Source organism: Trifolium pratense, linkage group LG3, assembly GCF_020283565.1.
Source record: "Trifolium pratense cultivar HEN17-A07 linkage group LG3, ARS_RC_1.1, whole genome shotgun sequence".
Taxonomy (NCBI): Eukaryota; Viridiplantae; Streptophyta; class Magnoliopsida; order Fabales; family Fabaceae; genus Trifolium; species Trifolium pratense.
The window spans coordinates 1,143,914-1,156,251 of NC_060061.1; the positions used below are offsets into that span (position 1 = coordinate 1,143,914).

The 12,338-nt window shown below is 32.7% G+C and overlaps 2 long non-coding RNA genes across 5 annotated transcripts; both read left to right on the forward strand.

Moving 5' to 3' along the window:
* The first annotated feature begins 7,812 nt into the window (after positions 1–7,812).
* On the forward strand, positions 7,813–10,382 carry LOC123918236. 4 transcript variants are annotated; one of them, XR_006812724.1, is made up of 5 exons: positions 7,813–8,069; positions 8,142–8,237; positions 8,321–8,370; positions 8,579–8,655; positions 9,955–10,382. It is a non-coding gene; the product is annotated as an uncharacterized LOC123918236 (long non-coding RNA). The 4 variants fall into 4 exon arrangements; XR_006812727.1 differs by having other exon boundaries at positions 7,827–8,069; positions 8,142–8,191; XR_006812726.1 differs by having other exon boundaries at positions 7,824–8,069; positions 8,142–8,191; positions 8,321–8,655.
* Positions 10,383–11,647: 1,265 nt separating this feature from the next.
* On the forward strand, positions 11,648–12,330 carry LOC123918237. The gene is made up of 3 exons (XR_006812728.1): positions 11,648–11,843; positions 11,929–11,978; positions 12,115–12,330. It is a non-coding gene; the product is annotated as an uncharacterized LOC123918237 (long non-coding RNA).
* Positions 12,331–12,338: the final 8 nt, after the last annotated feature.

Here is a 12,338-nt window from a genome sequence, read left to right on the forward strand (position 1 = left end):
GCTTCAGATTTTGGTATGAATGCATTCTGCCTAATTTAATTATAGTGTTTCTAACAAGATATTTATTTGAGGTGGGTGACAGCACACATAGTCTAAAGTTTATTAAACCGACAAACATTGAACTTTAGTAGTTAATGAGTTTCTTCCAAGACGAATCGTTTGAGAGAATTCGAATTTGATTCCTAGTTGAAACAAAAATGAATAATTTTTAAAATTGAAATTGACGCGTACCCTAGAAAGTCATCATGGCAACTTTGAGTTTGGGGTCACTAATTACCGTTCAATTTGAGATCTAATGTTTGTATCGGTGCTTTTATGTTTTTCTCGTTTGTGTTCTTTGCTTCTGTTTTATTATAAGTAATCATACCTGTGATTTTTAATATTGATTTATAATATCTAGAGGGAAGGTCGGGGAGGTTGCACTGAAAATTGACATTAGCAAAACTTATGATAGAGTAGATTGGAAGTATTTGATTAGTATAATAATAAGGATGATGGGTTTTAGCGAGAATTGGGTGAGATGGGTCAAGATGTGCTAGAATCAGTCCAATACTCAGTTATGGAGAATGGAGGGAGGGTAGGGCCTATAAAACCCAGGAGAGGTCTTAGACAAGGGGATCCCTTGTCACCTTACTTGTTTATTTTGTGTGCAGAAGAGCTTACCTCACTTATAAAAAAACATGAAAGTAGAGGCGATATTCATGGTGTGAGGGTGTGTAGAGGGGCTCCTTGCATCTCACACCTTCTCTTTGCTGATGACTGTTTTCTATTTTTCAGGGCTAATATTAGAGAAGCTCAATGCATGAAGAATATTCTTAATGTTTATGAAAAGTTGTTAATTATGCAAAGTCTGAAGTGTATTATAGCATGAATACATCAAACACTGTTAAAGAAAATATTTCATCTACTCTTGCAGTTTCAGAAGTTATGGGGACAAGAAAGTATCTCGGCATGCCATCCATGGTTGGCCGTAGCAAGAAGGCGTTGTTTGGATATCTCAAAGATCGAATGTGGAAGAGAATTCAAATTTGGTCTGGTAAGCATTTATCTAAGGCCAATAGAAAAGTTTTAATCAAGTCAATCATGCAAGCAATACCTGCTTATTGTATGAGCTCTATTTTATTACCGGAATCTTTGGGTGAGGAACTTGAAAAGATGATGAACTCCTTTTGGTGGGGCTCTAACAAGTCTTCTGGAGGGGAATAAATTAGCTCAGGTGGGAAAAACTAACTATGAGAAAGGAGCATAAAGGGATGAGTTTCCGACATTTGTACGGCTTTAATTTGGCAATATTAGGGAAGCAAGGTTGGCAACTTCTAACCAACCATGATACTATTTATCAAAGGTCTTCAAAGCTAAATATTACCCAAAAGTGGGATTCCTTGATGCGAAATTGGGTAATACATATATGGCATAGTATCCAAACTTCTCAGGTAATAGTCAAAAGTGGGTCAGATGGCGGGTGGGCAATGGAAATAGTATCAATGTTTGGACACAATCATGGCTTAGAAACATAGATAACTCCTTTGTCTTAACAATTATGGTTAATAATAATGCAGAATTAAGAGTAGTGGATCTCATAAACCAAGAGAACGATATTTAGAATGATGAACTAATTCAACAAATTTTTGTCTTATAGGGATGTGATTGAAATAAGGAAAATTCCTCTGAACCTTTTGCAAAACGAGAGGATGCTCATGGAAGTGATTATAGATAACAATCATCTCAAAGTAGATGGAGCTTGGAAAAAGCTATGACACTTAAATATCCCCAACAAGGTGAAAATATTTATTAGGCGGATACTTCAAAATTATCTCCAGTTCATGCACGTTTAGTCACCAAAGGAGTACAATGCAGCCCCAAATGTCCATATTGTGATAGTTATGATGAGAATGAATGACATTGCTTTGTAGGGTGTATAGCAACACAAGAAGTTTGGGCTGAAACTGATATTGTTGGCAGGTTATCAATAATCAATAATTATATTAATAATGCAATAGGCTTTGTTCCCATGACACTTAATATGCTTGAGGAGCTAGATAACCATAAATTGTCAACGATAGCTATGACTTTGTGGTCCTTGTGGTGGAGGAGGAACCAAAAATGCTAGAATGAGCAATTCCCATCTGCGTTTGAAACAGCAAGAAGAGCACGAGATCACCTTCATGACTGGAGGAAGGTACAAGCACAAAAATGCTACTGCCAGTTAGCCACAGGTACGGGTTAGATGGAATGGAGAAGGCCACCAACAAATACACTTAAATGCAATGCGAAAATAAGATGTGATTAATAATATACAAGTATGGAGAAGGTCCGGGATTGGCCAGCTGTATGTTTATTATTCTTTCTCCTTATTTAGAGCTCTCTGATATGAAAATTCACTCCTAATTTGTAGTTCCATTTGTATTATAAATATCAGTTGTATGTACTCATCTAAATTAATTGAGAGAGTATCAATAATAATATACTTTCTTCTTTCAAGTTATAGGCGGATATTTCGCCAGGAAGACAATCATGGGTGGTTGCATTTGGATGCCTACCAAGTTGTAGTGAATAATAAGAGGAAGAATACAATAATTGCAGAGAACAAGGACGACTAGATCCAGATATGTTGGAGTTAGTCTCTGACTTGGAAGATGAAATAGGAGCTGAAACTCAAATGATTTTGCAACAGCCTGCTTTATCACAGGTAGTTTTTGACGATATGGAGAAATAAAACAAGCATTGGCAAATAGAGCGGGTAGAAATACTGAAGTTGTTTCATTCACTTTGTACCCCGCGAAAAAAACTATTTAAAAAAAAAAACAAAACATACGGATTACGCGCATGTTATCATACTAGGTCTAACGGTCCACCATACTCTCAATGATCCTTTATATATGGGAGTAAAATAGGGGAAGTGACGGCTAGTCGGCTCCTCTTGGGTACTTTAAAGAAGTTTTCTTTTTGTGAGAAATCTTGCCTCGTGTCTTCGTTGGGGATTAATTTATGGATAATCTCCCTAATTTGGGATTTGTTTTTTGTTTTGTTTTGTTTTTTTTTTTTGTTCTTTTTATTTTTATTAGTTTTCTTTCTTTTGCTTTTTAACTTGGCAAGGTTTGAAAACTCCACCACTTTGTATAGTTTCTCCATGAGCAAAAAGACATTTAGTATTATTAGATGTCCGTGGTTGTTGGGTCAGGTTTATGTCCTCCTAACTTTTTGTTCTTCTTATTTTTATTTTTTTTTTGTTTTTTTTTTATAAACTTTTTCTTTTTTGCTTAATATATATATATATATATATATATATATATATATATATATATATATATATATATATATACTAATCACTATAATATCTTATAATGTTTTTATGAGTAAAAAAAATAAGAAGTGATTAATAATATACAAGTAAAAAATATAATATACAAGTATATAATAAAAGTATATTATACAAAAAAATATATATAATATACAAGAAAAAAATAATAATTTTGATGGCCCTATAAAAATGCTGGTCTAGATGGTCACCCCGACTCAACCTTATGGTGCATAAGCCTAAACTTATGCACAATGCATAAACTTGCTTCCTACACCCACCATATTTGCTTCCTACACCAAAAGTCAACCAAATGTCAGCACAAGCCCAAAATTAGGCAATCCATTACTCGCGCGCCCCCCATATACTACCACATTACTTGCGCGCCCCCCGTTTGCTTAGCGCACCCTCCAGTTTTTTTTCTTCCTTTTTCTCATAGATTTCTTGTGAGCCCCCAATGTTTTTTTCCTCCCCTAGATTTCTAGCGCGCCCCCAATTTTTTTCCCTCCTCCAAACTTCTAGCGCACCCCTTCCCCAAATTTCTAGCGCGCCCCCCGTTTCCAATTAAATAATAATTTTTGTTCCTTTGAAGTATATATTATAAAAATTCATTTTTAATTAATTTTCGTCATACACCCCCTCGAAGCCCAACATAATAACGAATGGTTCATGTATATATAAAGCATACTTGTCAAACATACAATTTAATTTTAAGTTTTATCAATCATAATCACAATATAAATAAAATTTCATACATTAATTACATATATATATATATATATATATATATATATATATATATATATATATATATATATATCGATTTTTCTTTACAATAAAAAAATGATCGAATCCAATATCTCATGCATACTATCCAAATTTTTTTCAACTAAACTAACCCTAATTGCTTTATATGATTTTTTGCTTTATGTAGTATGGTTTTGTAAAATGGTTATGCGATGTTTTACTTAATAACAATGGTTTCAGTGTATAACATCTTGGCACTAATGCCCATATGAAACCATTTAACTAAAATAATGGTTTCAGTGTATAACGCTATGAAACCGTTTAACTAGACTAATGGTTTCAATGTATAACATCTTGAAACCAAATAACAAGACTAATGGTTTCAGTGTATAACGCTATGAAACCATTTAACTAGAATAATGGTTTCAGTGTATAACAGTATGAAACCATTTAACTAGACAAATGGTTTCAGTGTATAACATCTTGAAACCAATTTAAAGGACTAATGGTTTCAATGTATAACATCTTGGCACTAATGCTCATATAAAACCATTTAACTATAATAATGGTTTCAGTGTATAACAATATCAAACCATTTAACTAGACAAATGGTTTCAGTGTATAACATCTTGAAATCAATTAACAAGACTAATTGTTTCAGTGTATAACATCTTGACACTAATGCTCATATAAAACTATTTAACTATAATAATGGTTTCGGTGTATAACGCCATGAAACCATTTAACTAGACTTATGGTTTCAGTGTATAACGGTATGAAACCATTTTTGCTGTGGAATGGTTTCAAAGAGTTGTTCTCCAAAAACATATTTAACCCTTAATAAAAATTGTGAAAGAAATTTAAATTTTTAATACGATATAAAACCGAAGAGAGTGAGGTATCCCCAACCGTTCCAAATAATTCAAAATACCCTAAATAAGATTTTGGGAAAATTTTATTAATATCTTATATTTATAAAAACATATTTACCTCATTTAATTAACTAAAAATAGTTCCAGGTCTCAGAAAAATACCAAACTGGTCCCAAAATTCTCAGAAAATTATTTACTATTTTTATGTAAAAATAATAAAAAAATTTGGAGTCTCCTTGGTACCGCACGCGCCCCCACGCGCCGCTAGTGAGAGTGGGCGTGGACGCGCGTCACTGTTCATCATCTTCCTCACCCATTTTCTGCAGAAACGGGTCACGACGACCCGGTTCGTCGACCCGGTTCGTTCTCCCTCAATAATCAACGAAACTCAACGTTCTTTATACCGTTTTGATCGTCGTTCGGTTTTATGAATGTTTCCGGTATTAGTTTTCGAAATCGGTGATCGAATCACATGTAAAATGTGGCCGAAATTGAGCAAGCAAAAATAGAAAGTTCTTCAGTTATGATTATTACATGTGTAAAATCATCTGATGGCTGTGAATGACTTATACACCATACATAAGAAAAGCCTTATGCATATTAACTTTTACCATTATTAGGGCCCCTAATGAGCCCCAAAATATCAGGTCCCATTTTAAATTTCTCTATATTTATTAGTTTAGGCCCAACCCTATTATATTTTTTAAAATTATTGGCTCCCTTGTGGGGCCTTATTATTGTGCCTATCACATACACAAGAAAAACTTGTTTTGGAAGAATTTTAAAAACTTATTATTGGATAATTGTTTTGGAAAAATTTTAAAAACTTTTTTCCATCAAAAAATTTTAAACTTTTTTCCGACAACAATATCGTAACTTTTTTCACGGGAAAAATGCGAAAGTTTTTTCCGACAAAATTATTGTAACTTTTTCCCAAAAAAAGATCGAAAACTTTTTTTCGAAAAAAACTCCTGAACTGTTTTTTATCTAAAATCGAAACTTTATTCCCCGACAAAATCGGGAACATTTTTGTCGAAAAAAAAATCTAAACTTTTTTACCGAAAAAAGATTGGAAACTTTTTTCGGAAAAAACACAGGAATTGTTTTTATCTGAAATCGAAACTTTTTTCCCAAAAAAATCGGAAACTTTTTTTTCGAGAAAATTTTAAAAAAATTCCGAAAAAATATCGGAAACATTTTTCCGAAAAAAATATCGGAACTTAGTTCTCAGATTTTTTTGAATAAAAAAATAAATTGAGACTTGGGGCCTATATTTTATCTAAGAGGGTTTAGTCTTTTTGGGGCCTATATAATAAGGGGCCTATTTATGTTTATCATATTTGGGACCTTTATATTGGGGCTGAGCCCAAATTTACTTGGCCCTCGAAATTGACAGCTGTCATTACGGCACGTTACCTTGATCATAATATGTTTTGTATGATCATAATATGTTTTGTATTGGAGCTTGTGTGCGTGATGAACATGGCAGGTTTATAAAAAGCATTTGCAAAGCGCTATATTGGTAACACCGGAAGTTCATGAAGCTGAAGCTTTGGGTATCCTAGAATCATTGAAATGGTTGCAAAGTATGAATATGTGCAACTGTATTATTGAATCAGATTGTTTACAAGTAGTGAACCAACTTAGTAATAATAAGTCTCATGATTATACCGAATATGGTGTTATAATTGGAGTAAACAGTCATTTTAGTCTCTAAAAGTATCACTCGTTGTCCTATTAGTCCCTGAATCATCAAAAAAACATTTAAAAGTCCCTGAATTTAACTTTTGTTAGTCATAGTAGTCCCTGACGTTAACTTTTATAACAAATCTGTTTGTTGTTGCTGACATGGACTATAGGTTGACTAAGTTGACCATGACGTGTCATCTTTCTTTCAAAAAACTTATGTCATGTATTCAGGGACCAAAGTGAAAGAGTACAATGCAAAAAAAGGAAAAAGGAAATGCCGGAGGGACTAAAATGACGAAAAAGATAATAAGATTGAAATACATCAAAATCACCCCCAAATTAAAACTCTAATCAATCTTCATCTTCTTCTCATTGAGCTTTTACCAATCATCATCTTCACAACTATTTTCAAGCTCCACTACCTTTGGCTTGTGCTATTTCAAAATGAATCTTTTCCTCATCCCATCATCTTGTATAGTTAGTCACCTTATCATTCCACTTCAATTCCTTCTTCTTTATTATCATAATACTCTTGTCAATTATCCTGTATGCTTTTTATAAGACACAACAGCAAAAAATTTACAAGACACAACAAAAAATTTCTAGACAAGCCACCAACCCCACACTAATTAATATCTTACCAGTATAATAAAATGACAGTATGATTAAAACAAGAAGAACCGAGTACAATAACCAAAAACATGTCTTGAGCATGGGTAAAGAGTCATCCTCTGGCCTAATCACCCCATAAGGTGGAACTCTCTTCTTTCATCTTTGAACACTACTAGAAAATAATTCAATTAAGACGGAATTTTGTGACGGAAATTTTTTCCGTCCCAAAATAATTAAATCGGGACGAAATTTGCGACGATTTTCTGTCACGAGTATTTTTTTAAAAACTTTTTAATAGTTCGGGACGGAATTTATATTCTGTCTCCAATTCGAGACGGATTGACATTTCTGTCACAAAGTTGGGACGGATGGTTTTATTTCCGTCTCATATTTAAGACAATTTTTATTTTATTTCAAAATTTAGTGAAAAAAATAAGGGGGAATATTGGCGCCTAATTATTAGATTCTTTTAAAAAATAAAATAAAAATAATAGTTTCCTGTCAAAAAAAATAATTGTTTTTTTTTTAAACAAAAAAATAAAATAATTGTTAGTAGTAGTAAATCAATGTACCAAAAAAAATAAAAATCAAGTGTTGTTAGATTATTTTTTTTTGAATAAAAGTGTTGTTAGTAGAATAGAATAAAGGTTTTCTTTATACCAAAAAGAAAGAATTAAGGTTTCTTCTAGTCTGTTCAACTCAATCGCCATTCCTTCAGATTAGGAAACCTAAATCCCTTCATTTGACGAAGTCTATGTCGTCCCTCGTCTCAACTCAAGCGCTCTCTTCTTCGAACTCTCTGCGTTCAATCTTCTGGAGATCTAACTCATCTGCATTTGTCTTCAATCAAGGTATGTGATTCTCTTTTTTCTTTACTCTAATCCTCTTATCCCTGATTCTCTCTTTGGTGTTTTCCCCTTCAGTTTTGTGTTTTCCCCCCTTCAATTTCGCGGCCATTCCTTCAATTTCTCCGGTCAGTTCACCAAAACCCTAATCTCAAATCCATTACCGTGATGAAAGTAAGAGCATCTAATGAAGTCCGTGTTTTATATTTTTGCATTTTCAAAATCGAAGTGAGTTGTTTGATAACATTGTTGAACAGGTTGCGATTGGGAATGAGCGGTGGTGGGGAGGAGGAATTCACGGCCCATGGTTTGTTTGACCTTATGATTAGGGTTTGGAGAGAAGATGCTCAAAGAAGTTTCTTCTTTCCATTTTCTAACTTATATTACTATTTTGTTAATTTACTTTCTTTTCTTTTTTTTGTATATAGTTCTAACATAATACTAGTATAGTATTCTTAATAACTCATAAGTTTCCTGTTCTGATTTTAGTTTTTTTGTTGATTATGTTGTTTTAGATTAAGCAAAGCTCATGTCTTAGTCTATGGAATGAATGGAACAAATAGATGAAGTAAAGCTATAAGTTGTCTATATGGTACTTCAATTCTTACTTACCTTGTTCCCTTATTATCATTTTTCTATGTTTTATCACTTATGTGTATGATGATAAAAATTTGACCTTCATTATCATTAACACCTTTGATGTAAGTACTTAAACCAAACCCTTCAATGATTTTCTTTTTTATGATTGACATAATGGTGCATGCAAAGTAATTCGCATGATATATATAATTCATATTTTCTTGTATTGTATGAATTACATAGTTGTGAGGGTCTGGTGTCGAGTTGGATTTGATCTGATTCATAGTCATAATCATAGTCCAGTACTCAAGTGGATTTCTCATCTTGTATGTGACTATATATCTGTGAGGGTTTGATGTGGTATATTGGTGATGGTGGACGTAAAGATTGAAGCTGAACATCCATAGTTCTAGAATTAGAAACAGAATCATGAGTGAAACATGAAGGCCAACCCTTAAGAACTCGAGGACCCCATAAATCACTTATAGCTGTTAATTGAACAATACAAGTCCACAATATCACCGATTTAGTAGCACGAATCATCCATAGTTTCATTCTACCCTTACCTGAACCCGAACCAGAACCAAGTTTATCCTTTTGTACCTTCAAACCCATCCAACCCAAATCTTGCCACCTGTTATTGTTACTCTCCGGCTTACACATCTTTACCCCAATTTTTTCATACAAAACAAAATCATAAACCCTAAATGCAGATTCAATTAAAGAAATTATTAACAAAAAGCATAACAAAAAGAAACTATATTTCTGAATCGGAACTGAAACCGTAACAAAAACAACAAAATAATTGCAGTGGTTTTGAAAATGAAGTTAATTGCACTGGTTTCTCCTTATTCTTATACATTTTATGCTGAAATGTGGCTTAAAAGTTAGGCTACATGTATATCAAAGGTGTTGATGATGGGTGTCTTGTTGGTTTCTGTTTCTTACTGGTGGTTTGTTTGTCTTTAGTTTGTTTCTAGGTGTGCTTATCATTTAATAGATCAAGGGTCTGGTGTGCATTGATTAGAATTGGAGTATTGGTGGTATAATATGTTGGATACCACAAGCTAGTTTATAGTACAGTGTGAGGATCAGGGGTTGGGTATTGCTACTCTCTTTTGTTCAATTAGTTACTTTTGTTTTGTTTTTACTACTCTCTAGTTTATAGTAAAATGTGTTTTGTTTTTAAAATTCTTTGTCTAGCTAGATAATTAGTGTATCTTTTGGGTTTGTTTTGCTAAATTTTTTAGAGCCTGACCTTGGTTTTGGATTTCTGAGATGCAATGCTGCCTATTTTTTTTCTTCTCTGCAGGTTTGACTGTTTTGTGCTGGTGGTTTTTGGGATTGTTTGGCTGATCTGTTTCAATGCTTGGGGCCTTTCGTCTGCTGTATTTTTTGGCCTGCATTTATCTACGGTTAAGGCAGCTGATTACAGACCAACAACAAACAATCAATTCCATCCTTGCTCGTCAAAATAAAATGATTGCCGCAAGCTAAACATGCAAATATAGATATGGAATCAATGAATTTGAATGAAGATAATCCTTTTTTTTTTGACGCAAGATAATCCTTTTGTTAGTTATACTACTCATGGAAGTAATGCAAATGATGGTACATATGTTGATGAGAACTATTTGACGATTTTGGAATGTAGAACATAATAATTATTTAAAGTATGAGTAAACACTTAGTTATTAAAACTTTAACCTTTTGGATTTATTGATAAATACAATTTTGATACGTAAGATGCGTATATTTATTATAGTATGATTGAAGTTTGCAAACAAATTTGTAGTTAGGGATGCATTTTTTAAACAAATTTGTGCAAATATTATAAATAAAATCTGTCACCCACAATTTATTTGTGACGGAATATTTTATATAACTTTGTCCCAACATTTAAAAAATAAGTAAACTTTGGGACGAAATGTAAGTAATCTGTCCCCAAATTGGGACAGAATTTAAGAAATCTGTCACAATATTGGGACGGAATGAAATATGAGTTTAATCAAATGATTATATTCCGTCCCTAAATCCGTCCCAAATGTGTGACGAAAGTTAAAATTCCGTCCCCAACAAATTGCGACGAGCGAATTGCGACGAAAATATTTTGTCCCAGATTCCGTCCCAAATTATAATTGTGACGGAAATTTCTACTGTTGTGCGACGAAAAATTCCGTCCCAGATTGATTTTTTTCTAGTAGTGGAACGTTTTGGAAAATGGTTGTGAGGAAGATGTTTGATAAAAGTTTAATGAGAAGAGGAAGAAGATGAAGATTCATTAGGGTTTTAATTTGGGGATGATTTTGGTAACATATTTCAATCTTATTATTTTTTCGTCATTTTAGTCCCTCAACATTCATCTTTCCTTTTATGCACTGTACTTTCACTTTGATCCTGAATACGTGGCATGAGTTTTTCAAAGAGAGATGACATGTCATGGTCAACTTAGTCAACCAATTGTCCATGTTAGCAACAACAAACGGATTTGTGATGAAAGTTAACGTCAGGGACTAATATGACTAACAAAAATTAAATTCAGGGACTTTTAAATGTTTTTTGATGATTCAGGAACTACTATGACAACGAGTGACACTTTCAGGGACTAAAATAGCTGTTTACTCGTTATAATTGAGAAGTGTCATAGTTTAATCTTATTGCTTGGAAACTATAAGGTCAGTTATGTTCGGAGACAAGTCAATCGAGTTGCTCACGACTTAGTTCAGACAGTTCGTTATAACGTTAGTCACCAAGTCTTTGATTATTGTCCTCGTTGTATTTAAACTACTATTACGAATGAAATACACTAAATTTACTTCCGTAGGAAAAAAAAAATTATTCAGCTTACTTTGACACGTGTATCTTTTACTAGTAAAAGGAAGGTTGAGTTGCTCATAAGCAAGCATCGTGATGATGTGGCACTCTAAAAAATAGTTCCTAATCTCTATTAAAATCTTAATATTGTCTCTTTTAATTTATTAAATTAAATTTTTTTAAAAAAAACTAATGCATTATTTAGCATCATCATAATTGTATGCATCCTTTAACATTCCTCCAAATATAACTTACAAAGTAGAAAAGTTTAGTGACTTTCACTCTCTCTCACACTCTTTATAACCACCACCTCACATTCATTTTCTACTCATTCCTAAATCTTAACATTTGACAATTTCACTCAATCTTTGAGTTTATTTCTACATGGTGCTATATATATACTAATGTTTAGTTTTTGTTATCCTACAATATTCATATGTACTAATGTTTAGTTTTTGTTCTTCATTTGTAGCTTGGAAGAAATAATTTTTCACTGCAGATAGAATGCTAATGGATGAAAAGGTCGGTATTCTCAATTACTCTTATCAAATTATTGTCATTTAAATCTTTAATTTTTTTTATCATAACAATGGTTGTAAGTAAACAATCTTATTTTTCTCATTTATTTACTGATGTTGGTTATTCTTTTGTTATCAAGAACATAGAACCAATGATAATTTTTAAGAGGCTTCATTCCATGTAAGATGACAAAATATATTCCTTTCTCAAATTGTATCTAATAAAGAGTCAACTAATATTATGGAGCAAGAAAGTTGTGGAAGATTTAGAGGATTGAGATATATGATGTTTGAAGAATTTTCCAATAGTTAGATAATAAATTTATAGCATCAATATGTTTGGTGCAAGTGATTCATTTTTTTT